Genomic DNA, 20,673 nt, shown 5'->3' on the forward strand with positions numbered 1-20,673 from the left:
GTCAGCTTAACACGGAAGCCAGACTCACCAATGTGTCTGAGGAAACACCATTCAACTGGCATCCGGGATCAGCCTGCAGGCACCCGGCCCGCCACAAGGAGTCGCTAGAGAGCGTTGAGTCAAGTAAAGCCCCACCGGCCAAACCCTCCTCTAACCCGGACGACGCTGGGCCAATTGTGTGCTGCACTATGGGACTCCCAGCCGCAGCCGGTTGCGGCACAGCCCTGGAATGAACCCGGGTCTGTAGTAATACCTCTAGCACTGTGATGTAGTGCCTTAGACCGCTCCGCCACTCAGGAGGCCGAAAAAATAATAATTCATACATTTTAGAATAAGGCTGTAAAGTAACTAAACGTGGAAATGTCAAGAGGTCTGAATACTTTCCGAATGCACTGTAACTGTGCCATGTATGGTGCTTATCACATATCTGGCTCTGGTGGTAGGCCTATAGTGTATAGTAGTTGAAGTGTGTGTTTCTCTGCCCAGTGGTTCCTTGTTAAATGGCCTTGGGATTGTTCTCTCTCTCTGGCTGATGTACTAACAGTAGTTGGTGCTGCTGGATTTCTGCCACTCTTATAGCTTGGCTGCAGGCTGCAGGCTCTGGCTGGGCTGTTTTTCCTATTCTGGTCTGTCCTTGTGTGACCTGGGTTCCCTTGCCAAGCGCCGAGCGGGGCCTAATAAAGGTAACTGAGGAGCCAGCACTGTATTTCAGCAACAAATTATTTGATGATAGAGAATAATCGACAGAGCCTGCCGGCTCATAGTGATCGTAGTACGTAAGCAGAATCATGACATAGTCCATTCCCTCGGTTCAAGTGAAGCAGCCTGACTGATGTTCAGATAACAGGGCTGATCATAATAAACAACAAAATTTTTACTAGAAAAGGGCATTTACTGAAGTGAATGCGTGTGCTTGCTAGTATTTATGGTTGTGAAATAGTAGTGGTTGCGGTAGTGGCAGTGGCAGGGATGGCAGTAGTAATGGTAGATGTAGCAGAGGTGGGTAGAGTATTGAAAAAATGTACTTATGTAAAGTGCTGTTACTTAGATTGTAATCTACTCAAGTAAAAGTAAAAGAAGCCCTCTTCAAAAACGACTTAATTACTAGTTTCAAATGAAGTTTGGTAATGTTTTACAACTTATAGCAAACAAAAATAACAACAAATTGGATAATTGATATGACATTCATTTAGAATTGAGGTCTGCCAGCATCATCTTGCAGATGTCTTCCAGCACAGGTAGTCTCCAATGAAGACTGACATCAAACAAAGGTCGTAAGCGGTACAGTTTCTATTATGGTATTAATCAACGTTGACTTCATATCTGTCAGTGTGCTCAATTTCATAAAAAGGTACATGGTACCCGAGACATTGGAATCATTTCATAGTTTCAATAGCGTTAATGAACATTTATTTTACAATATCGTTTCAAAGACATGTGATGGTGAATGCGTACTAAAAAGATTTACACCAAGTGTGATGTTTCATATTTGATGAAATATGAAGGAGTACTGTAAGTGTTACAACCGTCAAAAAACAATCCATCAACATCAAAATGTTCCATATCAGACACATGCACAGAACCATGTACTGAACGCAGCATTCGCCACCCGGAACTAAATGTGCTTGCTATTGTGACATGATGGTCATTTGTTCTATAGATGGAGTACAGAGGTCAATTGAACTCAACCAAAACAATGTAATTGCCATGGAAATGCGTGGAGGAAAGATCTGAATAACATTATTGTCCCCCAGCAAAATTACCCTACATTCAGGCTATTCTTAATATGTGTATTTCACACTATGTTGAGATAAATATCTGAGTATAATGCTTGTATGGATGTCAACCACAGCACATGTTCATGTCATTGTTACTAAAACTTTGACTAACACCACTGATTTCTCTATGCTAGCTATGCAAACCAGCTTATATGAACGAGAGTTAGCATTTAGCAGTCACTTCTTCTAAACCTGAAAAGAGACTACTTTTACATGTTATGCAGTGAAAACAGACAAATATATCCAAATCAGACTTAAGTAACCACATTGTGGGCCTGTTACAATACATAAATCATAACGGATTTGACGGATATCCACTTTGTTATATCAGATTTGTTGAATGTGTGCCAATCTGGTCAATGCATCGTCTGCGTTCCATTGACGCCTTTACCGCATCTATAGTGGGCTAGTATAGTAGGCTAGAGTGAGTACTATTTAACAATAAGGCATGAGAACCCAGGAATTATTGTTTGAATAACTCCTGGCTAAGGGTTGTTCTTAGGCCCGACATGAAGCGAAGGCCTGGGGAAACAGCCCTTAGGAGGGTGTTTTTTGCGATAATTCCCGGGTTCGAGTGCCTTATTGCTTATATAAAATGGTTGCCAAAATATTTTAAAAAGACTAACAATATGTTTTCATTAAAAACGTTATTTTAATAAGTACATTTGTTTTGTTTCATCCTTCCAGCAAACAATATAGTCCAGGCAAAATACATTTATTAGTTGTGAGATTCTGAAGTTGCTAGACAAACGGGCTGGTTGTCCCTTCCAAACATTCCAAGCAAAAAAGGTTGCCATGCAGGCTAGCTACTTCTCCTCCGCTAGCTAGCCAACTAAAGCTTACACACAATCACATTAAAGCTGAAATGACAGCAAACTATGTACATTTTTGTTTGCTTTACCTTTGTTTCTATTGCCATTTCTTTGAATATATCCATTATAATCATCCTGATAAATGAATTCGCCTGGCTCAGAGAATCTGTTAGTTCTGCGCGTTCAGTCTCTCTATGGCACGGGTGGAGATTGCAAATTGCAATATTGTTGCACAGGGTGGAGAGGCAGACAGCAAGATTTAGACAAATCGAACTTGTTGCAAACCAAATGCTAGCCTAGTAGCATGGGGAAATAATGTCTAGACAATTTTTCCATGGGAGATGAAGTATGGATTGCCTGGCTGCGCTGTGGGACAGTGGATGCACATTGACAATACAAATGGAAATGTTAAGATGCATTACCCAGGGATTGTGGTGAATAACTCCCTGCTATCAACTAATCAGCGTACAGGATCCAAACAACCGGTTTTATAAATCATCATAAACCATAGGATGCGTTTTAAAGCTTTCAAAATGTTTTAGTTTGAACATTCTGAAAGTTTTGTGAAAATTATTTCAGTTCAGAATGTTGAAGCCTGCATTACCCCATTGAAATGAATGGGAATACAACAAGCTTTATAGTTTATGAAGTATGAATGGTAGTAAAAAGCTGTGTTGAAGCCATCTAAGTTGAGTCAGCCTGTATATTTCAACGTCAGGTTGGTGTTAGAAGCTGAAATGGATCAAGAGCAATGACAAATCCAAATTTTGCCTCAGAAGTCTTTGGACCTTTTGTGCAAATTGAAAACGGTTATAGTTCAAAAAGTACATATAGCAATCTAAAATGAGTTAGTCTTTACATATCAACATTGGTTTGGTATTTGTAGCTTTAACGGTTCAAGAGACGTGGCAAATCCAAATGCTTCCCATTCAAGCCCATGGTTACAGTTCAAAAAGATTAGATCAGTGGTTCTTAACCTGGGTTCGATCGAACCCCAGGGGTTCTCAGGGGTTCGGCGGAGGTCAAGACACACATCCGACTCATATGATTCGTGATGACACGCCCCGCTTGGCCATCATTGGCTGCAGGTGATCACGCTACATCGCTTGGCCTATCTGTGCTGCAGGGAATTTGGTGCGCTCAGTAGTGGACTTGTGACTGTCGTGATGGTACGTCTTGTGATTTCTTTCTTAATATTTTAATCCCTTCATACTTACTATGTCGAGCAAAAAAAGAAAGTGGTCGGACGAATATGTACAATATGGATTCACATGTATAACGGAACGTGATGGGAGTCAGCGTTCTAACTGCATGATTTGCAATGCCAAGTTGAGCAATTCTAGTCTAGCACCGGCAAAACTAAGAGAACACTTCCTTAAGCTGCATGGAGATGGAAAATACAAGAACACAACGCTCGCTGAATTCAAGGTGAAGAGAGCCAGAATCGATGAAAAGGCTACTCTGCCTGTTCTCGGCTTTGTACCCATCAACAAACCGATCCTCACAGTATCGTACGAAGTTGCTTACCTGATCGCAAAGCAGGGCAAACCACACACCATTGGTGAAACACTCATAAAACCAGCTGTGTTGAAGATGGCGAATATCATGCTGGGAAAAGAGGCTGAAGTTAAGTTATCCCAAATTCCTCTTTCAAATGACACCATCAGCGACAGAATAGAGGACATGAGCAAAGACATCTTGGCTCAAGTAGTTGCAGATCTGATTTCAAGCCCGGCAAAATTCAGCCTTCAACTCGACGAGACCACAGACGTTTCCAATCTAAGCCAGCTTGCTGTATTCGTGCGCTATGTGAAAGACGACGTGATAAAGGAAGATTTTTTATTTTGTAAGCCTCTTACAACAACAACTAAGGCAGCCGATGTGAAGAAACTTGTGGATGACTTCTTCAAAGACAACAATCTTTCGTGGGATATGGTTTCTGCAGTTTGTTCGGGACGGAGCTCCAGTCATGCTGGGAAGAAAGTCTGGTTTTGGTGCGCTAGTGAAAGCCGATGCACCACACATCATTGTTACGCATTGTATTCTGCACAGGCATGCGTTGGCAACAAAAACCTTGCCTCCAAAACTGGCAGAAGTATTACAAATTGTAGTGGAATGCGTGAACTATGTGCGAACTAGTGCTCTGAGGCACCGCATCTTCAGTGAGCTGTGTAAAGAAATGGGCTCTGAATTCGAGGTACATCTGTACCATTCTAACGTTCGGTGGTTATCCCGGGGACAGGTGCTGAATCGATGCTTCAAAAAGCTGTATACAAGCAACCTATTCCAGACCAGTCTGCACGTTTGAAAGTTTGAATGACCCTTCCAGCTTAAACGGTTGAAGATTAGTTACGGTGCAAAATTTTACCATTCAAGTGTATGGCCATCGAAATGTATTGTGATTTATGCAAAACTGGTTGCAGTGTTAAAAGTATACTTACTTAGTTAGACCCATGGCTTCCTAGGGAGCATATGCCATTGACAACTCCTCTCCATCATACTCAGTTCTGGGCTGTCTTCTCAATCTAGTTCCACCCCATGCAGGATATTTTGGTGTCTGCCTAGAGCTCCCGCCTCCAGGTGTTTCTTGGGTGACCTCTCTTCCGTTTCCCTCACTGGTTCCAGGATAGGGTTTGCCTGGTGATGTTGGAGGGGGCTTCAGAGGGTGTTGTCGATCCATCCCCATCTTCTCCTTCGGATGTCCTCCTCCACAGGAACCTGGCTGGTGCCCTCCTACAGGTTGATGTCGGTGACCTTGTCTGACCAACTGATGTGCAGGATCTGTCATAGGCACTTATGTATGAACATTTGGGTTGACTTTATTGTTTTGTTTTTTGTCCTCCATGTTTCTGATCCATAGAGCAGTACTGATTTGACATTACATTAAAAAGCCCGATTTTTGTGTGGGCTGTTATTTTGAATCTCCAGATGTTTCTCAGAGAGACAAAGGCTGATCTGGCATTTTGAGCCTTTAAAAGTAGTAAAAAACGTTTTTTGGTGTTGGTAGCTTTACAGTTATGGCGTTTAAGGTGGCTGCAGAAGGCTAAAAAGAAAAAGTATGACAATTCCCAGAGATGTGCTTGCCTTTCAGCAAGCACACCTAATGAAAAAGAGGGTGTTATTTGACCACAGAGATAGGATGTACTTTGAAACTAATCTGCCATTTAAACATGTTGAGTGGGTGATTATAATTGCTGTGTGAAAAATGTAGTAGAGTTAGCAGAGTTTAAGAGGCTATAGGATAATGTTTTACACCACTTGTCCGTGTCAGCACGTTTACAGTCTGATCCCCCTCTGACTTGTGCTTTCTATGGACTCTGCCTTTCAAAAGTATCCAGACCCCTTGGATTTCTTCACATTTTATTGTGTTACAAAGTGGGATTTAAATAAAAAATGAATAACTAAAATGTAGTAATTGCAAAATGTAGTAATTGCATGTAGTAATTGCAAGTATTTAGCCCCTTTGTTTAGGCAAGCCTAAATTAGTTCAGGAGTAAAATTTGGCTTAACAAATCACATAATAAGTTACATGGACTCACTCTGTGTGAAATAATAGGTGTTGACATGATATTTTTTATAACTACCCCTTCCTCTTTCCCCCATAAATACAACATCTGTAAGGTCCCTCAGTCAAGTATGAATTTCAAGCACATATTCAACTACAAAGACCAGGGAGCTTTTCTAAAGCCTCATAAAGAAGGGCAGTGATTGGTAGATGGGTAACAATTACGAATCAGACATTTGAAAATATCTTTAAGCATGGTCAAGTTAATAATGATTCGGTGGATTATACACTGAGTGTATAGAACATTAGGAACACCTGCTCTTTCCATGACATAGACTGACCAGGTGAATCCAGGTGAAACCTATGATCCCTTATTGATGTCACCTGTTACATTCACTTCAATCAGTGTAGATGAAGGGGAGGAGACAGGTTAAATAAAGATTTTTATGCCTTGAGACAATTGAGACATGGATTGTGTGTGTGTGCCATTCAGAGGGTGATTGGGAAAGACAAAATATTTAAGGGCCTTTGAACGGGGTATGCCAGGTGCACCGGCATGAGTGTGTCAAGAACTGCAACGCTGCTGGGTTTTTTATACTCAACAGTTTCCCTTGTGTATCAAGAATGGTCCACCACCCAAAGGACATACAGCCAAATTGACACAACTGTGGGAAGCATTGGAGTCAACATGGGCCAGCATACCTGTGGAACCTTTTTGACACCTTGTAGTCCATGACCTGGTAAATTGAGGCTGTTCTGTGGGCAAAAGGTGTTTTGCACACTCAGTGTATATTAAACAACACAGACACATCAACGCTTCAGGCGTCCTTCTGAACTGATCTGCAGGAATTAAACTGCTCAGGGATGTTACAATGAGGCCATTGGGGATTTTAAAACAGCTACAGAGTTCAATGTCTGTGATGGTAGAAAACTAAGGATGGATCAACGACATTGTAGTGACTCCACAATAATGACCCAAATGACAGAGTGAAATGAAGAATGCAAATACACAGAATACTTGCATTTTTCATGCAACAAGGCACTAAAGTAATAATGTTTGTGTGTGTGTGTGTGACTTTGTCACTTCCCCTGCTCACCTCCCAGGTTTCAAGGTTACATAGTTCAAGGAAACACCTCCTCCTTCTCTCTCAGCAGTAAACCTAGCAGCTGTTTGACATACATCACTGTGTAATCCGGGTCACGGGTGCCAATGTAGCAGACTGGTACATGGAAGCCAGGTCATCTTCAAAAGTCAAGACTGCATTAGCCTGAGCTACACAAAGTCTCATGTGATCGGTCAGGCAACTAAGTGTTGTTTGGCAAAGCACGTCTGCTATATGAGATCAATTAACAAGATCAATAAACAGATCAATCACAAGAGGGAGGGCTGAGAATATTTTGTGAAGGGGGTTGTAGAATTATTTTTTGAAATCCGTGCTACAGACGGTTATATCTGTCCGCTAATACAGGACTAGTAAAGGCCCAGTGCACTGCTTTTGTGAGAATTTTTTTTAAATTCTAAAATATATAACTTTTGATATAATATTTTTTCTATTATTAGCATTCTTGCCCTTTCTGCTGTTGTCTTTGCCCAATAATGTTTGTACCGTGTTTCGTGCTACTACCATGTTGTGCTGCCGCCATGTTGTATTGCGACCATGTTGTTGTCATGTTGTCTTGCTACTATGCTGTGTTGTTGCCATGCTGTGTTGTTGTCTTAGGTCTCTGTCTATGTAGTGTTGTGGTGTCTCTCTTGTCGTGATGTGTGTTTTGTCCTATATTTTTATTTTATTTTTAATCCCAGCCCCCGTCCCCGCAGGAGGCCTTTTGCCTTTTGGTAGGCCGTCATTGTAAATTAGAATTTGTTCTTAACTGACTTGCCTAGTTAAATAAAGGTTAAATAAAATACAATTACAATTAAACATCTCAGGGTGTGCTGCAGCACCCTCAATACCCCTACTTCCTGCGGCTATGTGCATAGGCCTACAAAGAGTGCATACCAAAATAGACCATCATAGCCTATTATTGGAGAATGGAAAGTGCAACATGGAGATGGGTATACATATTCGACACTGACACTACTGCATTATTTTAACAGGTTCATTATATTGGCATGAATTATTCTGGGGCTGAAAACAATGGGGTGTTGAACTAATTCTTATACTTATCTATGTTAAGATATGTCGAATTTTGTTTGAATTGAAAACAGCACTGAAATCGAGATCCATTGAAACAAATATCCTGATTCCCCACAATTTAATATGATCTAAATAGAGATTGTTATATAGGCCTACGTCTGGCCGGTGTATGCGCATCCAGCTCGTAATGACGCATGCACGGTCAAGGCCACACTGTCCAAAGCAGCAACGTATTTCTATTTCACCAATTTACATCTAATCAAAATGTCATGACATCATAATCAATCTCTAAGTGAAAATACTGAGAAGCCGGTGTTTGGATATATTGGCATGGGTGTTGTTAGGCTTAGACGAAGTTGAGGCAAACCGTGCCAATATATCCTCCAAACACCGGCTTCGAGGGCATTATCCCTGTTATACAACGGGTTACCAACATATTAAAATAATGATTGACATATCTTCATAAAAAAAAATTACTTTTATGAATTTATTCATACTATTTCATCCTTCCACAAGATATAGTCCCGACACAAATCTAGAGTTGCTACCCAAGCCGGCTGTTAATTCCTTCTAACGGTTCGGTTGCCAGAGACGCGACCCAGTCGTTCAGTCTAAATGTTCCATTGCCATACTGGCTGGCAACGTTCTTGTCCCTTGCTTGCTAGCTAGCCTGCAGCTAGTGGGGATCCCTAATAAAATACAAAATAAAAACTATGGCTAACTTACAGTCACGTCAAAAAGTGCAGCCAGAATAACAGCAAAGTAGCTGGATTTGCATTTGTTTAAGCTGTTTTCTAGTGACATTTATTTGGATTCATCCATAACAACGAGTGAGCATAAAATTGTGCTCACTCGTCAGGACACTGTTGTTCAGAGGAGCTAGCCAACAACACAGCTAACACAATCAGTCAATCAATCAAATGTATTTATAAAGCCCTTTTTACATCAGCCGATGTCACAAAGTGATATACAGAAACCCAGCCTAAAACCCCAATCAGCAAGCAATGCAGATGTAGAAGCATGGTGGCTAGGAAAAACTCTCTAGAAAGGCAGGATCCTAGGAAGAAACCTAGAGAGGAACCAGGCTCTGAGGGGTGGCCAGTCCTCTTCTGGCTGTGGCGGGTGGAGACTATAACAGTACATGGCCAAGATGTTCAAATGTTCTTAGATGACCAGCAGGGTCAAATAATAATAATCACAGTGGTTGTAGAGGGTGCAACAGAGGGTGCAACAGGTCAGCACCTCAGGAGTAAATGTCAGTTGGCTTTTCATAGACGAGCATTCAGAGTTGAGTTAGCAGGTGCGGTAGAGAGAGAGAGTAAAAAAACAGCAGGTCCGGGATGGCAAGGAGTCATCAAGCCAGGTAGTCCTGAGGCTTGGTCCCAGGGCTCAGGTCATCCGGGAGGGGAGGGAGAGGGAAAGAGAGAGAACTAGAGGGCGCATACTTAAATTCACACAGGACACCAGATAAGACAGAATAATTACACCAGATATAACCCTAGCCCCCCAACACATAAACTATTGCAGCATAGATACTGGAGGCTGAGACAGGAGGGGTTGGGAGACACACCCCGGACAGGGCCAACCAGGCAGGATATGACCCCACCCATTTTGCCAAAGCACAGCCCCCACACCACTAGAGGGATAACCGCAAACCACCAACTTACTACCCTGAGACAAGGCTGAGTTTAGCACACGAAGATCTCCCCCACGGCACGAACCCGAGGGGGGCGCCAACCCGGACAGGAAGATCACGCCAGTAACTCAACCCCCTCAAGTGACGCGCTCCTCCTATTGACGGCATGGAAGAGCACTAGTAAGCCAGTGACTCAGCCCCCATAATAGGGTCAGAGGCAGAGAATCCCAGTGGAGAGAGGGGAACCGGCCAGGCAGAGACAGCAAGGGCGGTTCATCGCTCCAGTGCCTTTCTGTTCACCTTCGCATCCCTGGGCCAGACTACACTTCAAAATGAAGCTGGATAGACTGCAAACTAGCTGCACTTCGTTCCGTTTTACCTTTTTCAATTGACATTTCTTTGTATATATCCATAAAATGATGCCAGTTGATTCATAATTTCGACTGGCTGAAAAAACGCTGCCTGCTTGTCTGTCTCGTCCCGACACGTTCATTAGTATGGGACAGCTGGAGATCGAATTTGAACATAGAAACAATGTTTCAAATGTCGGAGAGACAGACAGCAAGGTTTATACAAATCTCCACTGTTGAAAGCTAAATGTTAGTCTAAAAGAATGTGAGATAATGTCTAGTTGGTTTTTATACTGGAGATCAAGTTTATAAATTGCCTGGCTGGGCTGATGAGACAGTGGATTACACAGTCAGATGGAACAGAGTAAATAGGCATTTTATCGTAATAGATTTAGCCAGTGGTAACTTGTGGAATAGACACTGGCTGGAATGCGGTTTTAACTAATCAGCATTCAGGATTAGACCCACCTGTTGTTTAACAACCATTGTGATTAGCAATAAAGCATGTTATCCTGCTTTATTCCATTTTACATCGACACGAATCAGCACATTCTTGCCTATTTGGATTAGTTATTTCACCACAATATAAGTGAGTCTGAATCAATTCATGGAAATAAAAAGATCAAAGTATTTTTAAATGTAGGCCTATAGGTTTCCTAAATTATTTGATCCATTTATTTAACATAATTTGTGACTAGACACGTATGATTGATTAGTTCCTCAGCGCAATAACTGGATTATGGTGTTATTATGATGGATTGTGGTGTGCTTTCTGGCGCCTCGTGACTGCCGTAGCATCGCTCAAGTGTGTGCTGTACTTTGATAGTAGTGAAGAGTAGCTAGCTAGATTCTAATCCAGTGGTTAGTACGGTAGTATGGGGCCCCTTGGGGTAAGACACCACCCCTGCAATTATCACAAAAAACATGAGATGTCCCCCCAAACAATAAAAATTCAACAGTTCCTCTGGCTGCCACTACAAATTTCCTGTTTCAAAAAACATTTTGAAGTCATTCCATCAAAACAATTTTGAGGTAAATTGATCAAAGTTTTGGTAATTTACAAAAAGTTGTAGATATAATCCAATGAAGTCAGATCCATACTTTTTTTTCAATTAAATATACATGTAGGGAAGCAATAAATCCACTTGTTTAGAGAATTGTTTATTATTGTTTTTGACTAAAGTAGTAATATGTTAGGTTAGTATCAGTGGAGGCTGCTGAGGGGAGGAAACTCATAATAATGGCTGGAATGGAGTCAATGGAATGGTATCAAACACATCAAACACGTGGTTTCCCATGTGTTTGATACCACTCCATTCTAGCAATTATTATGAGCCGTCCTCCCCTCAGCCTAACCAGTGAAGGCAGCTGTTGGGGGCACAATGATACAATGATGGTTGATCATTTGTTTCTAGCTGTAGGTTAGGCACTGGCTAGCCCAATTAGCTAACTAGCAACCTCACTAGCAGAAAGTCTGAGGTCAAATAAATGCTAGCCAACTAGTTAGCATAAGCTAACATCTGCTAGCATAGCTAGCTAGCCCTCAGTTAGCTAGCTAGAAACCTCAATAGTAGAAAGTCCGAGGTAAAATAAATGATAGCCAGCGAGTTAGCATAAGATAATGTTTGCTAGCATAGCTAGCTATCCCCCAGTTAGCAGGATTAGGGTTAGGGGTCTGAGTTAGAATAAGGGTTAGGGTCAGAACAGGGGTTGGGTTTAGAATAGGGGTTAGGGTCAAATTAGGGGTTACGGTTTAGGGTTAGGTTAGGGTCAGAATAGGATTATTATATACAATGGGTAGAACAAGTACTTCACACACTGCCGATTTTGCAGATTTTCCTACTTACAAAGCATGTAGAGGTCTGTAATTTGTATCATAGGTACACTTCAACTGTGAGAGACGGAATCTAAAACAAAAATCCAGAAAATCACATTGTATGATTTTTAAGTAATTAATTTGCATTTTATTGCATGACATAAGTATTTGATCACCTACCAACCAGTAATAATTCCGGCTCTCACAGAACTGCACCTGTTTGAACTCGTTACTTGTATAAAAGACACCTGTACACACACTCAATCAAACAGACTCCAACCTCTCCACAATGGCCAAGACCAGAGAGCTGTGTAAGGACATCAGGGATAAAATTGTAGACCTGCACAAGGCTGGGATGGGCTACAGGACAATAGGCAAGGAGCTTGGTGAGAAGGCAACAACTGTTGGCGCAATTATTAGAAAATGGAAGAAGTTCAAGATGACGGTCAAAGTTCATTGGCAAACTTATTTTTGTAATTTTATTGAATGTTTAAAACATACAATATACTTGCAGTGAAGATGCTTAACAACTACATCACATTAGTCATCTAACAGACTCCCATCCAGAGCGACACACAGAAGCAACCAGGGTCAATGCCCTGCTCAAGGGCACGTTGACAGATCTCCCACAAGGTCAAAAAACAGGGACCTGAACCAGCGATCCATCAGCCCCCGACCCAAGCTCCCAACACCAGCCCTACAAGATCCCCCCCACAGTTCCCCAAGAGCTGCCCCTCAACCATCCGAGAAGCCCCCCCCCCCCTCGGAAAATAATCACTTTTTTTTTTTTAATAACTACACCCCCACAATGCACCAACAACCAACAAAATGAACAGAAGACAAGAAAAGAGAAAGACAAAGGAAAACAGAAAACAACAACTGAATATGTTTAGGTTTAGAATAGGAGTTAGGGTTAGGGTTAGGGTTAGATTAGGGGTCAGTTCTCCACGTTCCTAAAATACTTTTCTTGTTTTTCTTTTCAGATGAAAGTTTACAAGAAAATATCTGATTGGGGTGGCTATGGCGAAGAGGTACTTTGTTGTGCCCTGAATGCTATTGAAAATATGTTTAATCAATATTTAATCAGTTATATTCTAATAAATGTGTTTTGCTCTTGAATTTCATTTTAAAGACTGCTGGGATTTAAAATCTTGCCTTATTCAAGTGATCGTGATTTTAGATGAACTGTACATAATGTGTGTAAGGAAAAGGTCAAAGAAAAAAAGAGAATGTATGTGCAAGTGAGGTAAAAATAGGGACACATCTGTGAAACCCTATGGCACAATCCTCTATTGGGGTAAATTGACGCCATCTTCTTACCCTGGTAGCTGATCAAAATGCCCTTTTCCTAAAACAATTAATGTTATTAAACATAAAACCAGTCAGATGTAGCCATGTATTTTCCTTTATAGTTTGTTACCCTAAGCATGGCCATCATCCACCCCCCAAAAATTCTCTCAACTTAGGTTTTGTTGTCAGCAATTAGACGTTACTCGAACTTCATCTGATCTGACTGAGTTCTACTAAGAAGACACAGACGGCGTGGATGGCTAGACACCGCGATGACAACGTGCTACCTGCCTGCTACCGACTCTCCCATTTGACCACCTCCTCTGTCCGCTGACCTCAATCAAGCCATTAACTGTCTCAACCTTCAGTCTCTTGACCGTCGACAACTCATGATTAATTATGTTGTTGTTTTAAGTTGCTTGTTTCCTGTTGTTGCTGCTTACTGCTTAGCTTTACAGCGCTTGGAGATGTTTTGATGTAGTGAATAGCTAGCTTCATATAAGTAAAATATAATATTTATTATTGTTATTATTAATAATAATAGTAGTAGTATTATTATCCTTTCCTTTGTCTGTAACACCACCTGTCATACCGGATATCATTTCATAACTCAGTTTTATAGGGGTGAGTAATCTCTCTCATTGCTCTGAGAAGGAATCAGGTACGTAACAGTCGCATTGGGAAAGTTGCGAGAGAGGGGAGGATACTGACCTCAGGTAACCGAGGCTTTTTTGGAGGTGCCCAATGCGCACTGCACATCATTGGTATGCGAGAGCGCCGTCTAGTGTGAAAAGATTTTGTGAACGTTAAACCCCTTATCTGAAATACACAAAGAAGTATAAGCGTTCAAGCCTTTTCGTGTTCTTTCAATTCACCCAGGTTCGTGAAACAAGTAATCAAAAGGCATAGATACATGTAATGTTTGGCAACACATTAAAATGAATCAACAAAAATAATGAATTGCTCTAGACCTATTTAATTCCTATAAGTTTATATTCAATACGTCACCGATTCAACAGCATGAACATGGAATATGTATTTCTTCTCAAACTGATCACAACAGTCTAATTTGTTTTAATCACAAAAATTACAGATTCTGTCTTTATCATCGTGTTTGATTTGAAGAGGTGGGTATGTTTTTTTTAACCCTAAATGTGTGAGTTTTGATCACATTTATGTCAATTTTAAATTCACCATAGGCTAATGTTCATTTGACGTCACTTTCTGACCCACAAACGGGTGTTGTTGTAAATCATGCTATTTCTTCATTTGGAGTTCATTTACCGGTAACCACAATGATTCACCCCAAAATAAGTGCCAGATATCGACGTGACAGGTTTGAGTCTGCAAAAAAACGGACCCATGGCCGTGATCCCCCCCCCCTCTCTCTCTCTCTCTCTCTCTCTCCCTCTCCCTCACACACACACACTCTCTCTCTATCTCTATGTCTCTCTCCCTTCCTCTATCCATCTCTCTCTCTCAGTTGACGGGAGGTAATCCCCGCCATGTGAGAGGGCGGCACGAGCTGTGGAGGTGGGTTGTTTTTCATTCAAATCCTGCTGCACCTATAAAAAGCACTACTCTGTGAGACAGAGGCTGAAAACAGATGGGAAAAGGTGACTGATACGATTGTCTATATCTGCCTGCTTACATTGCCGGCCAGACATCATCGGCAGGGCGAGATGCAGAAGTCTGCAGGTGTCCTGACGGTGCTGGCCCTGAAACACACAGCTCTATGTCTGGTTCTGCTGCCCCGGTTCCTGCTGGCAGCGCTGATGCTGTGTCTCCTGGACGTCCTGTGCATCAGGAGGAAAGTGCTGCTGAAGATGGAGGGCAGCAGCCCCGAAGACCCGCCTGTCTGCGTCTCCGACTCCAACAAGATGTTCACCCTGGAGTCGCTCAGGGCCGTGTGGTACGGGCAGAAATTAGACTTTTTCAAATCGGCGCACCTTGGATTTATCGCGCCCAACACTGAGGTTGTGCAGCTGCAGGAGCGGCGCAGGGTCAGGGTCCTAGACTATGTGAAAGGGAGGAGACCTCTCATCCTCAACTTCGGCAGTTGCTCCTGACCACCGTTCATGACGCGCCTGGCTGCGTTTCAGCGCGTCGCGAGCCAGTATGCGGACATCGCCGACTCCCTGCTTGTATATATCGAGGAGGCGCATCCCTCGGACGGCTGGGTGAGCTCCGACGCGCCATACCAGATCCCCAAGCACTGCTGTCTGGAGGACAGACTGAAAGCCGCTCAGCTGATGCACTCGGAGGTTCCCTGCAGCAATGTGGTAGTGGATACTATGGACAACTCGTCCAACGCGGCTTACGGAGCCTATTTTGAGAGACTTTATATCCTGAGGGATGAGCGGGTCGTGTATCAGGGGGGCAGGGGACCGGAGGGCTACCGGATATCAGAGCTGAGGAACTGGCTCGAGCAATACCGGAATGATTTGGAGAATTCCAGCAGAACAGTGGTGGTCCACGTTTAACTTAAAGATAACCATTAGGCGCGTGAAGTGTCCACACGGTGAAGAAGTATTCAGATGCTGCTACAAACTCTTGACACACTGCACATATGACTAGGCCTATACATGTTGTTTTGGTTCAGAAGCATTATAGCATTATTACACATATCAGTAATGTATATTATGATGTAAAACGCACGATAGGCTTAGTTGTTCAGTTGTGCTCGTCTTGACACTCATTATTTGTTTGGTTGTTTGTTTTTGTAAGGAGCTGTCTTTGATTTGAACCTGTGCAAAAGTTTTGCTTATTTCAGTTTGACCTTCATTTGATTGTGATCACTTTATTTTTATACTATATGGTCTCTACTTTGTGTGTGTGTGTGTGTGTGTGTGTGTGTGTGTGTGTGTGTGTGTGTGTGTGTGTGTGTGTGTGTGTGTGTGTGTGTGTGTGTGTGTGTGTGTGTGTGTGTGTGTGTGTGTGTGTGTGTGTGTGTGTGTGTGTGTGTGTCTAAATGGCTAATACCTTTTACTCTAGTGTTGTTGTGAAGTTCGGTTTTTAAAGGGTTTTAAACCAGAAAACTGATACTGATGTTGTTTGATACTAGAGTACTTGGCGACTAGCAATGTCTTCAACGAACAAATTGCCAAACGTTCTGTAAATTGTTTATATTTTATTGAACAAATATTTGTAATAAATGTTAGAACACATTGATCTTATGACTCCTGAAAGCATCTTACTGGCAAGTAGGTCTAGGCCTATTTGTTCATTATCATACGTTCTGTCATCCTTATCTTTTTAGTGCAAATTCAGTGCACGTTCAGAGAGAGAGAGAAAGACAGCTAATAGCTCTGATGTGTCTCTGGTTCTCATTGAGTAGGTGGCAATGATTAAGTAGGTGTATGTTAACCATTAAATTCCTTTTTAATTCAACCAAATCAAGAAATCAGTTCAAATTCAAGTGAAAATTGTTGATGTTTTGTGTTTTAATGTATTCATTTTATTTTAGCTTTATTTATACCAGGTTAGTCTCATTGATATAAAAAAAAAATCGAAAGAGACATGACTAAAATAGCAGCACACAAAGTTTTAGACCCATCTACAACATAAAACACAGAGCAGTACAGTTTAAAACATTTTGCAGAGGAGATCTTAGTCATGCAATTTTACATCTAACTAATATGTTTGGTCCAGTATTTCTCAAGTGAAAAAATGTGCATGTAAACGAGTTGTCTATTGTTGAATGACAACAGACATTTCATTGAAGAATCCCTACTGTTGACCAATGACCATCGAAGGGGCAAAGACTTCGTGTGCACGACCACCCGAAAAAACCCTTGCCGAAGACCAAAACGAACATAAACATCACAAAATGTCTTCATAATATATGCACAAACTGTTCCAAACTGTTTCGGATGGGAAGCATGAGGATGCCAATAAGGCACAAATTATTTGGGGAGGTGTGATGCATCTAGGGGTCAAAACATTGACAGCCCCCGACTTCATTGTCCCTAGCTTTAAACCAATTTAAGGAGGCGAGCTCCTGCAATTTAATGTCCCTTAATAGCTAATTGGAAGAGGAAGGGCCAGAGAATGCTTTTTTGCCCAGCTCTGTACGGTGATTTTGTGACAAATTGTTCGTCATATTTACATTTACATTTAAGTCATTTAGCAGACGCTCTTATCCAGAGCGACTTACAAATTGGTGCATTCACCTTATGATATCCAGTGGAACAACCACTTTACAATAGTGCATCTAACTCTTTTAAGGGGGGGGGGGGGTTAGAAGGATTACTTTATCCTATCCTAGGTATTCCTTAAAGAGGTGGGGTTTCAGGTGTCTCCGGAAGGTGGTGATTGACTCCGCTGACCTGGCGTCGTGAGGGAGTTTGTTCCACCATTGGGGTGCCAGAGCAGCGAACAGTTTTGACTGGGCTGAGCGGGAACTGTCATATCTAGTTCATGTCCCGAATTCAAGTGCTCCTTCATCCCCATAATCACCTGTACAACTCACTCCATCTCCACACCATTCACACAGTGTTTATATTCAACTAATGTCCTTTGTGTGTATACCTTATTTGACCTGAACCTTGACCCCCATGGCCAGACCTCATCCTATACTCCTGGGGCTTGTTAACCCTTTCAAAAGGTGAATCTGCTTGACCCATGCAGTTGTAACAACAGAGCTGCGCTTTGTGTTGCCGTGAAGACATCACAACCAATCAAAGAGAGGCGTACCAACAGTTGCTGTCATTAAGGAATTCAGAAGAACAGTGGGCTTCTTGGCCCTGGATCTGCCAATACAGATACAGAACCAGGAATGACAAAACCAGGAACGACAATACCAGGAACAGATAAAAGGAAATGAAAGGGTAGTGTGTCCACCCACTCTGCCTGGAATGGGTGAAAACGCGCTTTCCTTATGTTATAAAATGCATTTTATCTGCTAGGATCATGAGGAAGCATTGTAAACACTACCCTAAAACTACCAACTATACTGATGAGGTAACGTTTTATTTTATTTAAAACAGGTATTGGCAAACTGGGGTACGCACAATGCTGTAAGGGGGTACGCCAAATAAAAATGTGATTAAAAAACAGTACATTTATATTTAATATTTTCCAACGGGGCTATATATTTGGGTGAGTTTTTTTTCCTCGCTTAAGTAGCCTCGTTTCACTGCCAAAAATGAAATGAAACCATCTAGTTTAAGGAAGCCTAGTCAAATAATTTACATCCAATCACATTAACCGTTACTCTCTCGCAGGAACCCTTCACTCTTGCGCAGATATTTAGAAACTAAACATGACAATTTGAAAAATAAGCCACAGGAGTTTTTTGAGCGATAATAAAGACGACTTTCGAGTATTAAGACATGTATAAAAGCAACAGATACAATTAATAAGAAGGGGCTTGAAGCGTCTTATATGGTGAGCAACCGAGTGGCTAGGACAGGCAAGCCCCAAACTATTGTGGAGGACTTAATTCTTCCTGCTGCTGCAGATATGGCTGGGACAATGCTGGGGGGGAAAGGCCCCAAAAAACTATACAGACAATGCCTTCATCAAACATTGTTTCACGACGCATCAGTGACAAGGCAGGAGATGTTTTGAAACAATTACTGCTTTGCATTCTGTGACATTAATGCTAGTATGAACTCGAATGAAGGGATGACGCTTTTGGTCTTTAGCAGAGCGCTGAGACAGAACTGCACCCACGCCAACGTCAGAGGCATCCACCTCTACCGCGAAGGGAAGAGAAGGATCCGCATGAACTGGAATGTGTGTAGAAGAAAACCGACGTTTCAGGTCCTGGAACGCCCTCTCAGCAGCAGGGGTCCAGCTTACATGCCCAGCCGAGCCCCTGGTGAGCGCTGTCAATGGCGCAGCCACCAAACTAAGGTCTCTCACAAATCTCCGGTAGAAATGAGCAAAACCCCAAAAACGCTGGACTTGCTTGACTGTCCTAGTTTTTTTTGACCAGTTGACCACGGCTTCTACCTTTTGGGAGTCCATCCGTACACAGCCCCGAGACACCCCATGAAGGAGATCTGAGGAATGTGAAACTCTCCCTTTTCAGCCTTCACGAACAAGTGGTGAGAGAGGAGTCTTTGAAGAACCTGGCGAACATGTTGAATGTGTTCAACCATGGACCTGGAGAATATGAGGATGTCATCCAGGTACACAACACGAACTGGTGAAGGAAGTCGCGCAGCACATCATTAACCAGGGCCTGGAAAATGGCTGGAGCATTTGTAAGTCCAAACGGCATGACGCAGTACTCATAATATCAATTTGGGGTGTTGAACGCTGTCTCCCACTTGTCTCCCTGTCTGATGCACACCAGATTGTAGGCGTTCCGTAGCTTCCTGGCGTCTCTCAAAGGCTGACGACATAAGAGGAAGAGGGTAGCGGCTCTTAATGGTAATGTTATTTATCCCCGTTAATCGATACAGGGACATAATCCACCATCCCTCATTCCAACAAAGAGAAATCCCGCTCCTGCAGGTAAAGTGGACGGCCGAATAAAACCAGCCGCCAGCGCCTGCGTAATATAACTGTTTATGGCTGCAGTCTCTGGACCTGAGAGAGAATACAGCCCTCCTCTCGGAGGAGTGGTGCCGGGCAGAAGGTCCATGGCACAATCGTAGGACCTGTGAGGAGGCAGTTCGCTGGCCCTTCGTTTGCTGAAGACATGACCCAGATCCCAGTAATCCCGAGGTATGTGGGAAAGATAAGGCTTGTCATCCCCAGCCAGGGGAACAGGAGAATCGGAAGCCTCCAGACGAGCAGGGCCGGAAAGGTGTGGAGAGAGTTGCTGGCAGGTGGACTGGCATGAAGGATTCCATCCGAGAACTCTTCCCAAGGGCCAATCAATTTAGGATTATAGATAGAAAGCCACGGATGTCCAAGAACCAGGGGAAGCTCAGGAGAGTCCACCATATGTAACTGGATAAACTCCACATGGTAATCCAGAACTCGTATCTGAATAGGCATGGTGAGTTGTTTCACCATCCCAGACCCTAGGGGTTGACCATCCAGTACAGTGACCAACAATAGAATGTCCAACTTAGTGAGAGAAATAGAAAAATATACAATTGTCGCACATGGTTGGGCAGCAGTGTTGGCAAGCTAATATGCGATCCAGAAAACAGCCGGTAGCCCCAGAGTCTATGAAAGCAGGAATGTCCAACTGCCCAAGTCAATGGCGTAATCAGCTACGCTCCGGCGGCCCTGCTGAAGCGCAATGAGTCTTTGAGCAGAATTCCTGCCACTGATGGAGTGATCAAAAACCCTCTTCATCTCCTGGGTGAAGCTTTGCCAATTAAAACAAATGTCTGATTGCTGCTCCCATATGGCCGTGGCCCAGGCCAGAGCTTGTCCTGAGAGC

General features: G+C 42.6%; 1 pseudogene; it reads left to right on the plus strand.

The window, feature by feature from the left end:
• The first annotated feature begins 14,884 nt into the window (after positions 1-14,884).
• On the plus strand, positions 14,885-16,496 carry LOC139556576 (thyroxine 5-deiodinase-like; annotated as a pseudogene).
• Positions 16,497-20,673: the final 4,177 nt, after the last annotated feature.

The sequence above is a fragment of the Salvelinus alpinus genome, chromosome 27 (genome assembly GCF_045679555.1).
Source record: "Salvelinus alpinus chromosome 27, SLU_Salpinus.1, whole genome shotgun sequence".
NCBI lineage: Eukaryota > Metazoa > Chordata > Actinopteri > Salmoniformes > Salmonidae > Salvelinus > Salvelinus alpinus.